At 37.4% G+C, this 20,979-nt stretch overlaps 1 protein-coding gene across 1 annotated transcript in view; it reads left to right on the top strand.

Annotated features, from left to right (window-relative positions):
* The first annotated feature begins 10,466 nt into the window (after positions 1–10,466).
* Positions 10,467–20,979, top strand: part of LOC145679767 (uncharacterized) — a 69,934-nt gene continuing 59,421 nt past the window's right edge. Inside the window, exon 1 of the mRNA XM_081750323.1 lies at positions 10,467–10,504. The gene's annotated coding sequence lies outside the window, so the exon portion shown is untranslated. The remainder of the gene's footprint in view (positions 10,505–20,979) is intronic.

Raw genomic sequence — 20,979 nt, 5'->3', positions numbered from 1 at the left:
GGTCTCCTGAAAATATGCTTTGGTGAGACAACAGGGGAGCAGATCCGGAAAGCGGTTACACAGGGATCGAACCTTCTCTGTTTGATAATGATACAAACTTTATGCTATCATAAGTAGTCAAATAAAAGCTGTCAGGCGCATGTTATGTGAAGATAGTATAGAGTATGATGTTTGTAATCACAATGTTTAAACTGTCTTTATTTGTTGTTTTAGATATAGTGGGATACAAAAAGAAATGGGGTAACATCTTTGGTCGGAATAAGGTACGTTTGACTACAATTGAGGTATTCAACCTCCTGCAGCCACCCAGGATTACCCATGTATTTATCACGTTACTGTAGAGATAAACCAGCCGGCGTTCTCAGTCATGGATCGTCCACATTAGGGTAGTGACGTGCTGTAAGGACTACCCTAACTAACATAAATATGCGCACTCGATTGCAACATAATCTGGTGTGAAATCAAAAGTATCATGACGAAAGAAACCAGATTGCATCCAAGGTGCATGTCCCAGATACTGTGTGAGGATCTAGAGGTTTCGACCTACAAACACCGCAAAGGACATTTCCTAATTCTGTAAATACACTGGAATAGGTCATAAGAGCTCATCTTGGTTCACAAATGATTCTCATCACGCACAAAAATGTATTTACCCCATAATATATTCGGGTTCTTGAATGCCCAAAATAATCCCATGTAAATACAATATCAAACAGAGAAATCGCTGTTGTCGCTCGCAGAGTGCATTGGAGGTGTCACACGCAGTCAGAAAGCTCCACTTCCCCGAAACTGGACTGAGAACGCATGCTAAGAACTAGCAGTCCCAGGTAGCACCGGACGTCATTTATGACGTCTTCTGAAGGTCATGAATAACGTCAATGGTACGTCATGATTCACCAAACATCACGTCATCTGGACGTAATATTATGAGCATTTAGGTACGATATTATCTCCAACGGTACGATTCCCCATTTCTTCATTACAGACATGGCCTACCGAAATCTATTAATAGCTTACCAGTAACTTGAATCATAACAACACTATTGTTAGTGTTGTATAGGTAGCTAATATATATTAGTTACCTGTCTGGTATCGTATCTTGTTTACTGCAAACAACTTCCAGGTTTCTTCATTTGGAGGTTCACTGCTTTGTATAGCTGATTCGAATTTCGATGACGACTTGTAAGGCGGCCAGAATGCTTCCGATTTTCGCAACGTTAACAACCCCACATTAATAACTGCAATCGGATTGCTGTCTCGTATAGGTGCCTCTTCTTCAACTATAGCATATATGCTTTTTTTTAAATTAATATATATACAGTAACTTTTCATAAGAATTCAATGACAACAAAAACACCCAACACGCAAACAAACACGACCGTTCAATGCCGGGCCGCAAACTGGATTTTTGCGCATGTCTATTCAATTAATTAATTTAATCTCTGTTACGAGACACTTCTGTCACTATTATGGTTCGTATAGTATACGTTTACTTTTGGTTCCACTTTTGACGTCATTTTTGTCACTATTATGGTCTGTACACTGTACATTTATTTTTGGTCTCGCTTTTGAGGTCATTTTTGTCACTATTATGGTCCGTACAGTGTACGTTCATTTTTTGTCTCATAGTTAACGTCATTCTTCTGCCATATTCGGTGCGTACAAATAACGTCAAAATATCTTGCAATACGTCATTTCTGCAAACGACCCCTTAATAATACGTACAGTGTAGTATTATGTAGTATTATACGTAGCTTAATTTGTTAAGCTACAAATAAAGTCACTTTCATTTTTATATATGTAGATAATTTGTCGCACTAGAAAACAGGGGTTTGTTTACATATAAAATTTTGTACATAAAGTTTATATTAAAGTCTGTGTTTGAATATTAAATAATAGTAATTATATGTCTTACAAGGTACATTCGCGAAGTGCCCCCTCGGGATTCGTGTAAAATTGATTTAAATGAAAAATTCTCCGCACCCCAATGTGTATTGTACTAATTTTAGCGGCCCATACGAGTAACATGCATATTTATGGGCCTTCATATATATCCGGAATTCAATCATACATTATAACGCTCGTACAAAATTGCTTTTAGTTTCTTTAGATGCAACTGAACATGAATGTGGGCATATACAAAACAAATTTGATCAAGTACTGCTTTCCCGACACATGCTACCCACCCCGGCGGCCATCTTGGATATACCATATTAGATTCAACTTTCATTTTTTTCAAATGGGATAGGTTCAAGTGAAACATCAAATTAATGTACAATTTTCTCGGAAATTCATTGGTGTAGTCAGTTTAACCGTAGCGTGTACCGTTTGGAAGGTATTGCATGTTAAATGTCAGGGACCACGAATATTGAACCAAATAGAAAGTTGTGCAGGGCCTCCGTGTATATGTAATTTATCGTCGACGAAATATTCTCTAAACGCAGTAACGCATATACATACAAACACACAGACGTCGCCACGGAAATCGTAGGTCTTCATCCAAATCTGGATTTTCATTAGGCATTTTGAACCTAATATAATACTTCCTTGTTATAGTATAACGTGGAAGTAATAACCATCACTCAAAGAAATGTAATAAGATTATGACACCAATTTTGTAAAGAGTTTGTTTATACCTACAGTATCTTTTTAGTTAGAAATTGTTTTGATTTCTCAACATCAAAAACGTAAGCGTAACTGATATTAAACTGCAATGACTATTCACAAAGTGCTTGGAGAGATTTAACATGCAATACCTTCCAAACGGTACAAGTTACGGTAAAACTGACTACACCAATGAATTTCTGAGAAAATTGTACATAAATCTGATGTATCATATACACTATTCCCATTTGAAAAATCGAAAGTGGAATCCAATATGGCGGATCCAAGATGGTGACCGAAGTGGGTTACCTATGTCGGAGAAGCAGTACTTGATCCAATTTGTTTTGCATATGCCCACATTCATTTCCAGTTACATCTAAAGAAACTAAAAGCAATTTGTCCGAGCGTTATAGTAGTGTATGATTGAATTCCGGATACATGAAGGCCCATAAATATGTATATTACCCGTATAGGCAGCTAAAATTAGTACAATACATATTGGGGTGCAGAGAACTTTGCATTTGAATCAATTTTACAAAAATCCCGAGGGGACACTTCGCGAATTTTGTTAGGTCTTCATTGCGGAAGAAACGAAGTTTGATCCTCAGACACGTGACACCCAGTGCCGCATTTCCCATTCGGATAACTAGGTCCGTGCCTAGAACGCAAAATTTTTAAGGGCGCAAAATTTAAAAATTAAATAATATTTAACTTTTCCCCATGAAAATGTTTTTTAAAAATCAAGAGCAAGTATACTATTTCATGAACAATCCCTTTTTCACTATTCTAATATATTTAATAATAGCTTAAGAAATGTAAAAATAATTAGAACATATTTCCCATTTGTTATTATTTTTTGTTACGCAGTTGTAGCTGTAGGGCTAGTGTGCAGTCGCCTCTTCTCAGTCTGAAAGCTCAGATAACGTGCCAATTAATTGTGTGATTGGGGATGTCAGAGCTGACAAGTTGCGCCCAGGATTTTGTAGACATTGAACTTGGTACAGCATAAAGTACAGGATCTGACCTGGGTTGCATACAAATAAAATCGAGCATATACAAAAGAAACAGATTGTGATGTGAAAGGGGTTGAAAAGGGTGAGAAGGGAATAACTTTTAGGATTGGTTAATCTACTCGCACTTACTTGCAAATCTCGGCGTTTCCTCCTCGGCGATTCTTCCAGTGGGTTGATGTCCGTACATCCTTCCTCTCTGGTCTACTGGGCGTCCAAGTAGTCGGGAGTTAAGGTTCTGCAATACACGTGCAGGAAAACCAGCGTTGCGAAGACAGTAAATTCAATCAAAATCGAAATTGCTCTTTAGCGAACTATCCATAGTAGTCAATAGCTAGAGTTCCTTTGTGGCTAAGCGGTTAGCGTACGCGCCTTTGGCGTGCGAGACCCGGGTTCGATTCCCGGCGGGAGCTCATGTGGTTCGGATTCCATGTTAATCAGTAGGTCCACGTCTCATATAGCCTCGCTGCTGAAAGGGACGCTAAACTAAAATCAACTCAACTAGTCAATAGCTATGACGTTAGCTAAGACAAAGTGCTCTCTAGGCTAGAGCTAGGTAAACTTCTCGTAAACTCAAAATTGTAACTCGCGTTCCTACATGTTGACTCGTCTCCAATCTAATCAGGACTACACCTTTCAAAAGTCTCTCAATGGTTTTCGTTCTATGTCTCTTCCGGGTTAATATCCTGAGTAGATTAACCAAAGGTAAGGTGGTGATAAGAATGCTGACAAGAAAACGATCTGTCGTTTATATTGATTAAGAAATTACATGTGTAGAAGAAATAGACAAAAAAATTTCCTTGTAGGAAAAGTAAATGAACTTAGAAAAAATCGAAAAGTGATTCAACATTAAATAAATGACGATGCTTTTCACTGGATAGAAGTTTTTTTTTTTTTTAATGTCCCAAAGTCCGAAATAAAATGTTTTATTATGTGTCCAAATACACATATCTTCACAGTAGCATCTAGTGAGTGCTATTTATTACAGTTAGTGCTAGAATAAATTGTTAGTTCACTAATTAAACATAATTCTGTTACACAAGTTTTATTTTTAAGTTAGGGAAGAAGGAGTGGTAAAACATGTAATTATTGGAGGCGCCGACAGCAAAAGGGCCTAGGGGCGCTGAGATTTTAAATGCAACACTGGTGACACCACTTGTCTGAGTGTAAGCCAGCATCTAAAATACGAAGTTTTTGCAATACATCTTCTCAGTCAATTCCTGTAGGTCAGACTCATAGAACAATAAAGTGATTAATTCTTTAATGTAGTATACCCTTTACCGTATTTTATGAAGTTTGACCATTGCAGAACACATATTTCTTAGTTGCCTAAAATCGCATATTAGAGAATGAATAATAATAATAATAATAATAATAATTATTATTATTATTATTATATATATTTTTTTAAAAAAGTTCTTTATTGCATTTGACGAAATATCTACTTGAGGCAGAGTTTGATGCATTTGCTTACGTCGTGTATATGTGAAAATAAGATGTAATCAATAGAAGGACATTTGTGTGTTTCTGAAAGTCGTATATATCTTTAAAATACTGTATTCACTGTTTCTCTATTTTATCATATTCACATAGATCAATTTCTATTTTGACATATTCGCATGTAGATCAAAAAGTAATGTTTCCACCCAGGAGATAATATTACAAATTAACAAGTTATTTATGTTACTCCGAATTCCCAGTGGCATGAATCGGTGAAACATGAACCTCATATAGAAAGTTGTGCTACAATATGATACAGGAAACAGACAGAAACATGTGATTAGAAGAACAAGAATGGCATTTATATATAGATAAAATAACTTACCCAGAAGGCATTGCGACTCTCTCGGCCTCCATGGCGTTACAGAAGAACTGAAATGGTCCTGAGAGGGTTGTATGATCACCACGAACGCAACGTGTTTCCATATTGCTCCCAAGGTTGATAATGAGTTGTTGTGGTATGGAGTTTCATTCCTCTACCAGCGCTGTTGACAATTGTTCCATGATCCTTAGTGAATCGGGAAGTGATGCAAACGCATACTCACAGCATTCCACACGTATGGGATTGAAGTCGGGATCACGGGCAGGCCAGTGCATTAGTCTAATATCCTCTCGTTCCAAAAGCTCTGCCCGCTGCACTGTACGATGCGGTCGCGGAACACGAAGATGTAATCAAGGCTGAATGTACCTCTCAAAAAAAAACCCTCGACCGGACGGAGTACCATGTTAAAATAACATTGACGTAAATGTTTTCCCTGGGTTATGTTCTAGTGAGTAACACTACAACAATGCAACACAACAGATCTCTGACTGACGTACCCTCTCTCCCATTCATTAAACTGCTTCATATTGGGGGAGCAGATCCATTCGGTGCTACAATCACGCTGATGTCACCCCACGCAACGTCTTGCTTTCTGTGCTCCTGTGGGAGACCTCTAGCAACATGCTGCCTAGCTTTCATTCGTTTGCAATGATTATGTAATATTTTGTTACTTTCTCTAGCACGTCCATAAGTTTTGCACATCGGTGTATATATATATATATATATATATATATATATATATATATATATATATATATATATATAGGGTGGTCGTGCATCAATGACGGAAAATTCGGGAGATGAATCTACAGGTAAAAACAAGCAAAAAACGTCATATGAACATTGGGTGAATGCGGCTTCGTTTAGACGCTAGAGGCGTCTGAAATGTGACATTCCGAGGCGGCAATTTGCAATATCTCAAGAACGAAGAGAAATACGAATGTCGCGTTAAAAAATATCAAAGGAAACACCATCCGGAGAATTCAATTATGCATAAGTGATGGTGCAACAGTGGCAGCGCTAGAGTTGGCACAAAGAAATGAATGAAACATGGAGAAAAGTGAACAATTTATACTGAAAAATTGTAAGAGGGGATGTTACATGGAAAATCAGCAACAAATGTTAATGATCAAAGCCAGCAATGTCAGTATCTTTGTAACGGAGAGAAATAGAAATATCGGGTCAAAAGATATCAAAGGAAACCCATCCGAAGAATCCAATTATGCGCACGTACTGCGGAACAGTGGCGGCGCATGGGAGCTACAAAGAAACTGTTAAACACTCTTAGTGATGATACGTGCAAATCGTACAAAACACGTACGGAAGATGAGACCCAGTGTACTGTAAAACCAAGAGGTATTGCACTTACCGTGGTCAACATAATCCTGTCTTAAAGGTGTTCAATATATCCTCCTTGTTCTTCAAGACAGACAGTTATACGGTGGTGTACGGATTCTCTAACTTTTGGCAATAACGCTGGAGTTTGCCGTAGTGTGGCAAATGCAGGTCATACACGCTAGCGAAGATCTTCAATGCCATGCACGGGCCGTGTATACACGAGACTCTTCACGTAACCCCACAGGAAAAAGTCTGGGTATTTAAAACGGGTGAACGTGGGGGCCATGCTTTGCTTCCACGATCTATCTACCTGCTTGGAAATTTTCGTTCAGATATGCACGAATAGTGGGACATGAATGAGAAGGGACGCCATCATGCATAAACCTCATACACTGTCGTGTGCTCAGTGGTACGTCTTTAAGTAGAATAGGTAGGCCCTAGGTCAGAAACTGGAGATACGATATTGCTTGCGTCCAATCGTTGTGGTAAGAAGTGTTGTTTCACAACTTCGTCATCAGTAATACCAGCCAACACATGGAATTGAAAACGCTGATGATGCTTCGTCTCTACAATTGCATTCGGGTTGTTGGGTGTCCATCGATGGTCATTGCGGACATTTGTGATGCCATTCCGTATGAATGCCTCATCCGAGAACATCTGTGCTAGCTTTCATTCATTCACTCCTCTCCGCGTTTCATTCACTTTTTTTGTGTCCCTTGGTCCGGCACTGCTTTGCCATCACTTATGCATAATTGGATTATTCGGAGATGGGTGTTCCTTTGAAATCTTCTTACATGACATTCCCATTTCTCTCCGTTATACAGATACTGTATTCCTGCATTCCGCCTCCCATAGTGTCGCTACAGCGTAGCCATTGTTGCCTTTGTTCATTAACATTTGTTCCTGCCTGTTCCATGTAACATCGTCTCCTACAGTTTGTCAGTGTAAACTGTTCACTTTTCTCCGCGTTGCATTCACTTCGTTTGTGCCCCCTGGCGCCGCTACTGTTTCGCCATCACTAATGCATGATTGAATTCTCCGGATGGGGTTTCCTTTGATATCTTTTGATCCGAGATTCCTATTTCTTTCCATTACAAAAATACTGTATTCCTACATTCCGCCTCCCATAGTGTCCCTACAGCGTAGCCATTGTTGACTTTGTTCATTAACATTTGTTGCTGCATGTTCCAAGTAACATCCCGTCCTACAATTTTTCAGTGTAAATTGTTCTCTTTTCTCCATGTTTCATTCATTTCTTTGTGCCAACTCTAGCGCCGCCACTGTTTCACCATTACTTATGCATAATTGGATTCTTTGGATGGGGTTTCCTTTGAAATGTTTCAACCCGACATTCGTATTTCTCTCCGTTCTTGAGATATTGCAAATTGCCGCCTCGGAAGGTGACATTTCAGACGCCTCTAGCGTCCAAACGAAGCCGCATTCACCCAATGTTCATATGACATTTTTTGCTTGTTTTTACCTGTAGATTCATCTCCCGAATTTTCCGTCATTGATGCACGACCACCCTGTATATATATATTCTTTTGACTAATAAATTTGATGTTTACGAAACTTTCCAGAGTTGTTGATGATATAACAGAGAATTTCTAGAAGGCATTCTAAAGCTTTGTGGGTACTACCCTTTGTAGCGATGGGGACTTAACAAAAAAAAAAAAATTAAGAAAGGGATTTTTCTTAGAGAATTTCATGAATTTCCTTATATTTCAGCTAAACTAGCTGTCTTATTTAGATATTAGTTGACTGCGTTTTAAAGTCAATTAAAATGAATAGAACAAAGTACTCGTATACAGTGCCGTGCCGTGGAAGGGGCGAGAGGGAAACGGCCCCAGGTGCGGAAGTAAGGGATGCAAAATTCGAGGGGACACAAGAAAAGAAGAAATAATCAAAATAGAGAAAGGAAAAATAGTTGGAATATTTTAGATCAACAGCAGTATTTTTAAATTTAATATTTAATATGACGGGGGTCAGATTTATACTAGGAACATGCATGTGCACAAAAGTAAAATGGAAGTAAAAAATTAATAAAAAGTGCTCAAAATCAAGGAAGTACTCAAAATCAAGGAAAAGCAGGTTTATTTTTGAAAATTTTCATTACGCTTCGCGCCAACCATGGTGGCCCTTCGCGACTGGTCTTTCGACCTCACTCATATGTACGAGGGCGCAGTCATATACTCTCGCCCCGGGCGCTGATATTTCACGGCCCGGCATTGCTCGTATAATTAGTTAATGTAATAGTTCTGTACTAGATTCAGCAATTATGTGAAAACACATTCTTTTCATAAGAAATATACCAGTATGAAATGAATTTGAATAATAATTTTTCGTAAGTTGAAGGGTGATGGGACATTTTCATGTCCATATTCATCAGTAGCACACAAAATTGACTTATTTCCTCTTATCCTCAGCTACGTGGCAAAAACGTTGTTAACTAGTGATTAGTTGTTATAGAATACTGTACACTGAGAAAAAAATGTATCTGGCCTACGTAAAATCGTATGTTACAGTTGTAAATCCTGTAGTTTTTGTACTTAACGTATAGCAAACGAATAACTGAAAACGCATGTTTTATAATACTTTCTGTATAAGTGTTCCATCTGTACATACTTTCCGTATGAAACAATACAGGCGGTCAGGATCTCATACAAATAGACGTATATAACATATAGCTGGCAAAGGTAACATACATATATGTATGTAATATAAGGAATACTGTTAGATATCAGACATCCTTCAATGACCTGATGTAACATCTAAGGGCAGTGCCTATATAGCATACGGATAACGTATGCTCCATAATGATTTCTGTAATAAGAAAGAGGATTATGTATATTTGTACAATATACCGCTGTCCGGAAAACGAATTTTTCTCAGTGTACTTATTTAGTTTCATGTAATTATATGAACGTCTCAAAATAAAAATAATAATTTATTTTGATCAATGAACAAATATGCGAAGTAAAAAATTCAACTACATATGTTTTTTGATACCTTCCAAGAAACGTCTGGTTTACTATTTTAGCTTACATTTAAACTTCCTAAAATTGCGCATTAATGAGGTTCAAAGCTACGAATTAAAACTGGGTATCTATAAAATGTATACTGCAGATAGAGCAATTTACTAGAAGCTAATTGCTTGTCAACATCATCATAAAACAAAAGCAAATAAGAAAAAGTAAGTACACATGCCGATCTACAAGGCAGGCAAGTATGGTTGACAAAATCTTAATTACCCATATCTTCTGTGTTTCCATGTATTTGTCCCGGTTAAACGTTTCAGCAGACGCTAACACAAGTAATAACTGCATTTACTTTACGGAAGATTCTTTGCATGATTGCAAAATTGTAAACGCTCACAGATTACTGTTCGATTCATTGTCAGATTAAGAATCACTATGGGTAACATTGTCTTTGTTTAAGAATATGCTGATTCTTCTCATATTGTTTTAATAACTAGCTTTCATCCCGTGGATACGAAGAAAAAGTTTCCACATTACTTGTATGTAAATTTACATGTCTAATATGTGGGCTGTCGATCTTACTATTAACCATTATTGTTTATGTTATATGTTCCGAAAAAGCGCCAAAAATGATGTCAGACCTCCAATAATGAGGGTGCATTTCCAATTTACACTATAAAAGAAGCAGGATCACTTCTAATTCCTGAAGAATCCCTTGGAACTTCATTTGCTGAGCATCTTGCAGCAGTAGGGTAAATATTCTGAAAAAAATCTTTCTTAAAATTATATCTTAATATTTTCCCTTAAATTCCTTGTAAATGTGTGATTCTCCTCGATGCATTTTCTGTGGAAGTATTTCCTTTAATTTTTAAAGTAGCTTTCTATAGTCGTTTAACACTTTCAGAATATGTATTTATTTTCTTTGATTAATATTTTCGACATCACATGAACACTTTGTTGTCTTGAAATAATTATATCCAGTGAAATCTGAGTAACTTATGTTGACCACACCGATTCCGTTAAAAGGTATTCCAGATAATAAATGTATTTCGCAATTAATACTATTTTAGACTGTAATACAAATGCTTCTAGGACACTAATTAATTATTATCTACGTACTTTATAAATAATATGTAGTAAAGCTTTAATTTATTATTATTCGCACATCATGCTTAAGTGTAATTTTGGCATGCTAATTAGTTACAAAAATCTACGGCACATTATTTTTTCCCTTACACCTGTGGAAGTAAATCCAGATAAGAGTGTGAGTTCCAGAAGATACTCAAAACATTCATATTATCTCAACCCTCTTTGGACACCCTTCGCTCAATAAATCCGTCTGGATTAAAATACCAAATACTTTGCAATGTATGATATGAATGGCATGCCTTAGTGGCTCCAATTTATTAATATACTTGAGGACAATACTTTCATTTGACAAGCTTTTCTCCTTTCTATCTTCAGTTTAATGAACTGAAACACTCAACTGTAAAATAGGTTCTAAAAGGGTTCCTACGAAATGAAATTCATGTTGATGTTCAACATATAAAGTGAATTTAACATTACTTGTGGAATATCATAGGAATAACGTTTCTTTAATGCATTCAAGTTCCAAGTTAGACAAGTGGATAACTTCCAAAGTAATAAGTAAAGAGAGGCAAAGTATGACGAACAGAATAGGAAAATATGAAAAATTAAAAGTCCAAAACATGGACAAACATGAAATTTTAATGCATATAACTATTATGTTACTTCATATTTATGTATACTACTCATTACAGTTCAAGACCTGAATTGCATAACATCCCAAGCCCACTCTTTTTCTTCGTATTTTGCGTTTTTTGCTTTTTATGTTAGCATCTATGTTCTAAGGGCTATTCACTTGCATAATACGTAAGTCAAAATCAAAACTTTAAAAAAAAAAATACAAAATAATTTCAGCTAAACAGAATTTAATGCCAAATGTAATCTTGTCTTCCTTCTAAAATCACAAAAGTACTCCAGTGGACTTGGGATGTTCCGCAATTCAGGTCTTCAATTTTAGAAAACCACATGCGTAAATTTACACCAGGGGGGATATCGGTGCAATCGCCCCCCCTGAAGAGGAAACTTTCTTATTTTATATATAAATAAAAGGCATCCCAGAGTTTGGAACTCTTAAAAGTAGCTCTAAGTAGCAGTATTACAACCCACCGCCTCCCCAGAAGTCCATCCTGGATCCGCCCCTGATTTACACCATTATTTTAATAATAAAAGTTTGTAGTTAAGAATTGCCGTTGTTCATATAATCTATACTACATCTTAAGGGATATAGCAACATACGATAAGAATAAAACAAAGAAACACAAACCTGGGAATGTTCAATTGTCACCATTTTGAGGTCCTACTGAGGGAAGGAATTCTTGTCCCACGTCCTAAATGGGTAATACGTACCATTAGATCCGGTATTGGTTCCGGTAGTGCAGATACTAGTACTTTAGCCCTAATCTGAAGTAGGCAAGAATAAGAGTGTAGCCCATACTTTGTTTCACGGGGATACTCAAATCATGGATTGGACTTCACTCGGTTGCTTTTATATCGTGTGATTCGGTATCTTGCGATGTCAGGACGCCTTCTGGTTCCAAAAGATGGACATGAGCTTGCTTTAAAATACTCCAGCGCCATCACTGAATATACTGGTTGAGAGAAGTTCGTTCCATCAGTAAGTATAACTGGGAGATGAACTTTAATCCATTACTGTTAATAAGAAAGTAATCTCCCCTATCACATGGGAAAGGGAAGTGCATGTAAATCCAGGGTATACAAGAGTGTACCGCGTACACCTAACATTTTTATAGATCACTTTAATCCTACACAGTATGTAGGTGTACACTGAAAATTGAGTATAAAATCTCCTTGTTTGCTTTTTGATCAATGTTGATTTCCTGAAACTAAATGCTTAGCAAAATCTCTGATTAAAAGTGAAAATCATAGAACAAGATCTGAAAATTTTAAATTTCACGCATATAATTATATTTTTAAAATCTGGAAATTCAACGTGAGAATATTATAGCCTCTAACGATCCTCAACTGAATCAAGGTGAGTTCTCCTTTTTAACTACAGCACAATAGGAGAATCGTCAGCGCTGAACTTCGGTGGCAGCAGTAGCGTTTCTCCATCGGCCACACCTATTCCGTTCTTAGAAATTACAGTATACATATATATGCTTTTAAACTTGAGTCACTGTAGCCAAATATATTGTAGTTCAACATAGGTGATACTTCCGACATAAATTACCATTTACAAAGAAGAATACCGCCATACGCAGGTCACCGTACGGAGAGATACACCGTCACAATAATATGAACTGCAGTGTCTTGGGGGGGATTATAAAGTATTATTTCGTAAAAAGTCGGGAGTTTACCTAGGAATACTAACATTTTTACCATTATATCACTGCTTGAAGATAATACAAGGTCATTGGGTTTAAGTTAAAAATTCAGTTAGGCACAGAAAACATACAGAATATGAAGAAATATGAAGGATTGACAGTATTATCGCAACTTTTTTTATGAACTACTGAGGCTGCACATCTGAAGAAAGACAGGGACAAATACCTAAGCATCAAACACACTCAGTAAGTTCAACTAGCAATAGCATACGCAGAACTTCATAGAGAAGGGGGTTAAAGTTCCAAAGATCACCTGCTTTCAGGATTTTTTTTATAGGCTACGTGTTTTAACATGGTAAATGTTTATTTTTCATAATATCTTGTTTAACGAAGGCAGAAGCCCTTTCCCCGCTTCCCTTACGCACTACACTGATAACTAGTGTAGACAGAGAATACGGAACACTGACATAACAATGACCGAAATTGGTCAGTGAGAATTTAGAAATTATTAAAAGAGTGAACTGATAACATTGTCCATATTACACTCACCATCGATCACCTTCCTTCGTTCCAAACTTTTATTCTCATTTTGCCGATTGCGCTACTAAGCGAATGTTTGGTTGATGTAAGATAAACATTTAACTTTGAAAATGTGTGAGTCTGTCGTACTTGGTGTTTCTGGCTTTGTAGTTTTGCATAGGATGTAAGAGACCTTGTGTTTCAAATTATGTATTTGTTTTGTGGATTTATTATACTTCATTAGCAACCATGATCAAGCCTTCATCAAGCAAGAAGTAAAGCGTTTTCTGACAAAGCTTTTGTAAAAGAGGTTCATGATTCATTGTGAGACAGTGACGGCACAGAAAGTGATTTCATTGGGTAATAATAACGTTGACTTTGATCAAGACCTGACATCACTATTACTGATAAAATCGTTTCTCCTGATATTGAGGATTCAGGTGATGAAAATAAGACCTTTAGAATAATATAAGATGGTCTAAGTGCAGTTTTATAAACGAATAGTGCTGAAAGTAACAATAAACAAAACATTAAGTGAGTGGATAAATATAAATGTGCAAATAAGAAAACAAAATACACATATAAATGGTGCAGGTATAAACAGAATGGAACTTTGGCACAGAATCATTGTGTTGTGTTTTTATAAAATAAACACGATAGTGTAAAATGAAATGCAGTACGTACACGCCACAGTCACAAACATAGTGTTCGATACACGAATGCATGTTAGTTTTTCTGTCTCGGGGCGACTCGAGACTGATGGAGACACGGGAAAAGCCCAAGGTTAATATTGAATTGAGACATAGTGCTAAAATGAAAACAAATGATGATGATGATCTGGTATAAGATATATATGAAAGATGTAGTGTTCTTCAGCTGTAGGATGTGCATATTTTAGATATAGCGTGAGGAGAACGTTTAACGGTGTATGCTGATATTTATGCGGTGCGTCAGTTTCAGCATCAGCTTGGAAAGTATCTTGGAGTAGTGGATGGGAGACTAATAGGCTAGAGAGTATTTCAAACGGAGGTCTGCATGTTGAATAAGGTGAGGAAAGTTGATATGTTTGTATGGCATGAAGTTCGGGTATGGTAACTTTATGTGATATGTAAGTCTAATGGCACGGTGTTCTAGTTTCGATAATCGGTTTTAGAACTTTGTTGGAGCATTGCACCAAGCAATGTGGCCAAATGTTAAAATGGGCCTGAAGAACATTTTGTATGTATTGATTAAGATAGGTGCGTGTAAACCCCAAGTAGCTCCTGTTAGACGCCGTAGAAGACTGAGCCGCAAAGTGGCCTTTTGTGTTATTTTCTCTAAATGAGCTTTCCAACATAGTTTAGAGTCAAAAACAACCCCGCGATATGTAGCTGTAGGTGTTGGTCGAAGTGAATGGCCTTGTAGAGATACATTAAGGCTACGAGGGTTACGATAAACTTTGGAGCAGTGTTTAGAAAGGTAGAAAGACCAATGCTTGTGTTTTGGCGGCATTTAAAGTTAGTCGCCAAGTGCGCCATTGCACCATTGCATAAAATTATTCAGAGTTGTTTGCAAGGTTGTGTTGATTTTCTGCATGGTCTTGCCCAGAGCTAGAAATGCCGTATCATCCGCGTATTAAAAGAAGTACACATTCTGTGTAGGTTGTGGTATATCGGAGGCGGAAGTGCAGAGCCCTGCGGAATTCCGGAGTATGGAAAAATAGGTTGGGAGATGGCAGATCCTATGTAAACATATTAGATTCTATTAGTTAAGAAGGTATATATAAAGCGTAGATAACTTATCAGAAAGTTAAGTTTCTGCAGCTTTCGTATGAGCCCATAATGTCAAACTTTGTAGAAAGCTTTTTCCAGATCCGTTATGACGAGTCATGATGGGAAACCTTTGTTATATTGATTGGTGATAATCGTTGAAAGACGAAGTAACTGGTCATTAATAGAAAATGTGGGACGAAAACCTGCTTGAAGTGTAGGATGTTCATGTTCATATCCGTGAATTATGTTCATGGATATATAGATGAAGCCTTTGCACTAGGACTTTTTCGAACAGTTTACTAAAGACTGATGTGAGCTAGATAGGATGATAAGACGTTACATCATGTGCCGTTTAATGAGGTTTGAGAAACATGCAAATTTTGGAAATTTTCCAATCCAGAGGATAAAAGCCGCTGCGGAGAATGAAGTTGTAGACTGCAACAAGTAACGTAAGTAAAGAAAGCGGAGCCTCTTTTAGTAGCCGGTAGGAAATACGATCAATGCCTGGTGCAGTATTGCGGTTCTTATGAAGTGCGCGTTGAAGTTCATGAGTAATGATTGGTGATGTAAGAGTTGCTTCCTCATCGATTATGTGTAAAAGTGACGGCTGTAGAGCGGGAATAGTAGCCAAGTCTATACGGTTACGTGAATGAGGTGATATTTCAGGTGTGAAAACTGTCTGCAATGGCATCGCAAAAGCGTTAGTCTTATCTAGGTCAGTAAAGAGAGGAACACCATTGCCCAAAAGTGGATACGAAATTTTAGTACTTCTGCCTGTGAGTCTGTGGAAAGATTTCCAATACCGGCTTGGAGATGCTTCGTGATACCTTTTGCCGATACCTTTATGATATCTTTTGCCGATTTTTAAAAAAATCAAGATGTCTTTCACTTGTGTCTCTAAAGGTGCATGTACAGATGTTGCGAGGAATGAGAAGGAGATTTATGCTCATATTCGAATGATGCGTCGTGTAGAGAGCGCAAGTTCAGCTAGTCTATATATTAAAATGCTAGGTTCATCTGTTTGTCCCCAATATTTTCGACAATGAAATCACGAAAACCACAAGTGCTAGAAACGTGCCGTTTCGCCGGTTGATTCCAAATTGTGTGTAGATTGTCCAGTTCTCGTTCAAATTTTCGAAAACCGTGTCGTTATTGTTATATTCAACGTTTTAGGGGCTGTTTTGAGCCCATAAGATTAACAATGTTGCAGGCCGAAACTGCAGTGTTAGGAAACCAGTAGAGAAGTTACGTAAGGTGGGTTGACGGACATTGCAATCGCTTTGCTTAAATATGAATGGCAAAACCTATTGCACGCTGGCAACTTCAAAGGCCTCAAGAGACGCAATGAGACGTATTCGGACGGATATGGATTTATTAGAAAAAAATCCACTTCATATCGTGATACTTCTACAAATTTACTACAAAGTCGCTCCAACACCTATACATAGCAATTCACTTCCATTGTAAGTCTCCTATCCTTTGCTTGTGTGCTTATACACAGTGAGAAGGAGATTCATGGTCATGACAGAACGAAGCGCTGAGTAGACAGCGCAGATTCAGCTGGTACTTTGATTAAAATATTAACATGAGATTTCTAAAGTGGTGTTTTGTAATTCGTGTTTCGTTACTTCCTTTAGTGTTTATTGTTTTTCCTTATTCATATATAAATATACACTACCTAAACTTAAGATTAACTTTATTTCGAGGGAGACACGTTGGTAGAGCTCTTACCTCTCATGAATGGGGTCCCTAGCTCGATCCCTGGTCAAGTAAGTTTGTGGTGGACAATATCGTGTTCGTGGGTTTTCTTGGAATACTCCCGTTTCCTCCTACTTTCTCATTAAATCACATCTTCCATCATCATTCACTTGCCTTAATCATCCTCTCTCTTAACCTAAAGGGCTAAATTGTGGGACGTTAAACTGAAAGATTTCATTTCATTTCATTTTCACTTCATTTCGAACGTTAAGTTTCGTGAATGTTCTATTCTGTGTGATTAAGAATTGATTTCAATTCCAGACAAATACGCAATACCTCTTAAATCTTCAATCTTTCCACCTTTTATCGATTTGTGATGTATTCCTAAATATATAAAGGTAATCAAGAAAGTTCTATCGCTTTTTGTGGATGTCTGTGTTCAATTGGCCCTCACCCCGTGAGTTGAATGCGAATGGAGATATGGCAAAGGTCAGTTGTTGGTGTGGGTATATCCAAAAATACTACCTGATTGCAGCAATTCAGTTACACCGTCAACTTGCGTAAGGACAGAGTGAACATGAGACCTTCACAGAGAGTCATAAGGGCTTGTATTGCTGTACGAGTTCAAACTGAGATCAAACGCCGTTACTGCGGAGCGGAAGATATACCAGGCCTTTGGTGAGAGTGTCGTGACTACGCGGACAATGTAACGGTGGATTAACAAGTTTTAGGATGGTGACGAAACTCTCGAAGACGCACCACAAAATATCAACACATGTCCAAAATGAAGATCTTCAGGCAGCAATTGAGGCGAACAGTGGTCAGACATGTGAGGAACTGGGAGTGTGAGTGGAGAAACCATTCGACAGCACCTCCATCAACTTGGGAAGCACAGCAAATTAGATTGATGGGTCCCACATAATTTGACTCCAGGCCAGAAGGCAACGTGAGCAGACACCTGTGTTTCATTGCTGTCTCGTCTGAAAAAGGAGCCATTTAGCCATTTCTGGACAGTGTTGACATATGATGAGAAGTGGATCCTGTACGAAGCTCCGTGTTCATTGGTTAGCATCCCATGAACCAGTTCCGAAACAGCCGAAACTAGCACTGCACCAGAAGAAGGTCCTCCTGTGTGTTTGGTGGACTACTCGCGGCATCGTGCATCTGGAACTGCTACCAACTGATCAGAGCATTAATGCAACTGTGTACTGTCAGCAGTTGAACCGTGTTCCAGAAAAAACTCAAAACTCTGGAACCAGCACTTCTGAATCGCAAAGGGGTCTTCCTGTTACAGGACAGCGCTAAGTCCACGTGGCTAGGATGACCAGGGACACCATTCTATCTCTTGGATGGGAAGTACTATCGCATCCGTCATATTCTTCGGACACTGCACCGTCCGATTATCACCTGTTTCATTTCTTGCAAAATCGCCTTAGAGGATACCAGTTTAAATCCCTAGTAGAGGTACAAAATGCACTTGATATCTTCTTCGCTTCACGGCCCACCAAGTTCTACCGCGATGGAATCCATGCCCTACCAGAACGTTGACACACGGTCGTCGATTCTGATGGGGACAATTTTTGATCTTCCAGGTACGTCTTCGGGGACATATCGATGTTCGAAGGTGGTGAGGGGAAAAGCGACAGAACTTTCTTGGTTACCTTTATAATATATTGTGTCTCCGAGAGGAATTTTGGTAAATTTAGAAAATCATTGCTCAAATAACTCTTTAATACGATAAATTCTCTGAATGTAAGAATTTTGATTTCCGTGAAAGTTCTTTGTTTCTCCTTGTAGTGTATGCTTTTCCTTATTCTTTAGAATGGGAAAAATGATCCTTCCTGGTTTCGTAAATTCCTTCGTAATGCTGAATCAAATTTTCCCCCTATATCAACTATTCTTAATTTTGAAAGGAAGGAAGAAAATACTTTTTAGGACAATCTGAAGACCACTTTAATTTTACTTGCAATGAGTCACGGCAGCCGACGGTATAATCAGAGGATTAAGTTCCAGTCTCTCAATAACTATCGGTTCTTGAGTACATTTTTCTTTTACATCTTAAAATCAACCACACATGAAGAAAATTAAACTATCAGACTAAGCGAATAAGTCGGTCTTCTTCAAGCATTTCAAGCACTTAAGTTTCCATCCACTAACTGGTTAAGTTGTACCATTCCATAGATTACGGCTGCACAACATCATAGCTCCAAACTAATGAACTGGACACTTCTAAACACCTTTCAATCACTTCTATTTTACTGTCGTCACAAATTGTTATTTGTATTCATTCTTCAATTTTCTGGAGTTTTAGATGTTATATTTTTATTGCCACGGTGTCTTCAAAAATAGCATACGATGTTGTTCTTATTCCATAACTTTCAAACAGGTAATGTTCCTTCTATTTAGTATAGGCCTGTTCTATATTTTGCTTGTGTCTTCCACGAGTAATGATCTTTAAAATATCTCTCGACTTCTGTTCTCCTGCAAAGAAAAGAATAATATATTATTTTTCATCCAAAGCGAAGTAGGAAGGTTGGTGCAGGTTTGTGATTGATCTCTTGCAGTGCTCCTAGTATTTCTGAGACAAATTTCGCGCCAATGAAACAAAAGTTGGTTGAAAGCCCCACAACCTCGTCAAGGTCTCTACCTCTGTGAGGGCCTACTTTTGACTGGAGAGGACGTAAGATCATATGCACCATACGATTTTACGCCGGAGAACCAGATTCTAGCAAATTCCTTGATATTTACTTAGTAGATCAATTTGGAATTCCTTTAATGCCAAAGGTTTTGCTGCGATACTTTATCAAGTAACTTGCTAGTGGATGATGATGAGATGAAGGATAGGGGAATTCTAACAAATTCCTTGGCATTTAACGACGCAAACCCTTTGGTATTCTTTCAATCTCAAAGACTTTGCTGCGACACTTTACCAAAGAATTTGTTATTATCAGAAAAAAAGGGGGATAGAAAATGATGAAGTAGAAGGATGCTAATGTGTGTGTGTAGAGGATTATTGAAGATGAGAAAATTAGGGGAAAATGTGTTAGTGTAAGAAATGAGGAAAAATGAAAATAAATGAATAAAATGCTGCTATGGTTATAAAGGAACATTGTTGTATTTTTATTTATTTATTTATTTATTTTCTCTTAAATCGGCATTTTTGTAACTATTTTTCATCACTATTGTTGTTAATTTAATTAACGTTTAGAGTAATACAAATTTGTTGGTTTTTCTCGTGTTCTCACATAAAAATACACATTTTTAAGAGGTTTGTGATTGATATCTTGCAGTGCTCCTAGTATTTCTGAGACAAATTTCGCGCTAACGAAACAAAAGTTTCCCTTTTTCTAGTTAAGTCTCACGTAGGTTGTAAATGGTGGTATTTTTGCATATATGACAACTAGTTTACTTTTGCTTATAAAGAAATGCATTTGTATTGTATTTGTAAGATGACATATTCACTAAAACAATATATCAGGTAGTCTAAAATGTATTGAGCCTTTTGCACACGAAATGGCATCTGTGTACAAAATCTCAGAGTATATGAGTCGCAGTTGGTCATACCCAGGCTTGCCAACCATACGATAATTTATCGAGATACAGTATATGGTTATTTAAGCCTTAATGATATATACGATAATGCCCTTACGATAATAGGTGAATATACGATAATTTTAGAACAAACACGTTTTTACAGTCTTTGAATGAGCAAGGAAATTGCAGATGTACACTAAATAATAATAAAACACACACACTAAAGTTTTTAGCAGTCATTTTCTATAAACTAAATCGATAACGATTTGCGAATTGGCAAATGGCAACCCTTCATCCATTCTTTAATTCAACTATGTTTAGGAGGGGATGAAAATGTGATTGTTGTTCAAAGTA

Source organism: Thermobia domestica, chromosome 2 (genome assembly GCF_964235325.1).
Source record: "Thermobia domestica chromosome 2, izTheDome1.hap1.1, whole genome shotgun sequence".
Classification (NCBI taxonomy): domain Eukaryota; kingdom Metazoa; phylum Arthropoda; class Insecta; order Zygentoma; family Lepismatidae; genus Thermobia; species Thermobia domestica.
The sequence above is the reverse complement of the archived record's forward strand: the minus strand, read 5'-3'. Positions and strand labels throughout refer to the sequence as shown.